Source organism: Octopus bimaculoides, chromosome 1, assembly GCF_001194135.2.
Source record: "Octopus bimaculoides isolate UCB-OBI-ISO-001 chromosome 1, ASM119413v2, whole genome shotgun sequence".
Classification (NCBI taxonomy): Eukaryota; Metazoa; Mollusca; class Cephalopoda; order Octopoda; family Octopodidae; genus Octopus; species Octopus bimaculoides.
Genome location: NC_068981.1, coordinates 143542438 through 143543746, shown reverse-complemented (window position 1 = coordinate 143543746; position 1309 = coordinate 143542438).

Genomic DNA, 1309 nt, shown 5'->3' with positions numbered 1-1309 from the left:
CTATGGGTTAACTGTTGTTTAATATAGAATACTATTAAAATGATTTTGACGTTGTTGATTGTGAAACAGCACACCAATTTTTACTGTATATACTTTCGATATTTTCCTATTCAAATACGAGTTCCGGTGCTGTGGTTAATATTAGCATTCATTTTCTTGAATTTTAGAATCAGTCGACTATATTCTTCCCTTACAAAAGACGCATCTACGTGTCCTAAAAATAAAACTATATTATATATTATTTGCAGTATCTAATTTGCCTATTATTTACAATTTGCTATTCAAGATAAACCACATAACAAACAGGTCCTATAACTTCGCTTGCTGAAGCGAAGAGCAATAACTAAAATCTTCTGCTGATATTAGTTTACGATCTCATAGGTCGTGAGTTCAAGACTTTCCGCACTCGATATGCTGTTTTTGTTTTGATTCAGACCAGTTCGAATCCAATAGGCCTATGAACAAAACAATCCTTTCTTTCTTTCCAGACATAGCCAGGATTTCATTATTGAATATGTCCTTCCTTTCATTATAAGTTAAAATGTAGCTTAAATATATATTTGAGTTCTATTGCTAACAATCTGCGCCCTTTTGTTGGCTCACATAAATGATTGCACGTTAGGGAAAAATAATATTCAATCTAAATACCTCAGTCTCCATGCACACAGGAAAAAGCAAGGGGAAAAACTTGCACCCTATCCAGTGTATAATTTATTTCGCATCTGATTTAAGATATATAATCAGAGCTAAGTATCAGAACTTTGCAGTATTCGCCCCAGATTATTGAAGACATTTACTTTTTTCATATTTCAATCTCAAGCAGAGCAGTGCTAGCAAGCTTCAAACAATTTCATGCTTCAAGCAAACGTTTCATTATACCTCAATGCAGCAATTTATTCTAATATTATTATATTACAAATCGACTGCAGGCAATTCGAAATATATATACATATATATTCGGGCAGTACATTTAAAGCTAAGCGGCTCAGCACAGATAGCAATTCCGAATCCTTCGATATTTAGCTTGAAGCTAAATAAATATATAAATAAAATAGAAGTGCCAAGAATTGAAGAAAAATCCATTTATATAGCAGTATTCTGTTTTCTGAAAGACGCTTAGAATTCTGATCAACTGGTGTTACCGCTTATCTTTCTCTTTTTCTCCTTTTGTATGTAATTCTTTTTCCTTTCCTTGCTGTTACATTATGTATGTATGTATGTATGTATGTATGTATATGAATTCATGTAATACATACATATATGTGAATGTTTGAATGTCTATCTCTCTCTCTCTCTCTCTCTCTCTCTT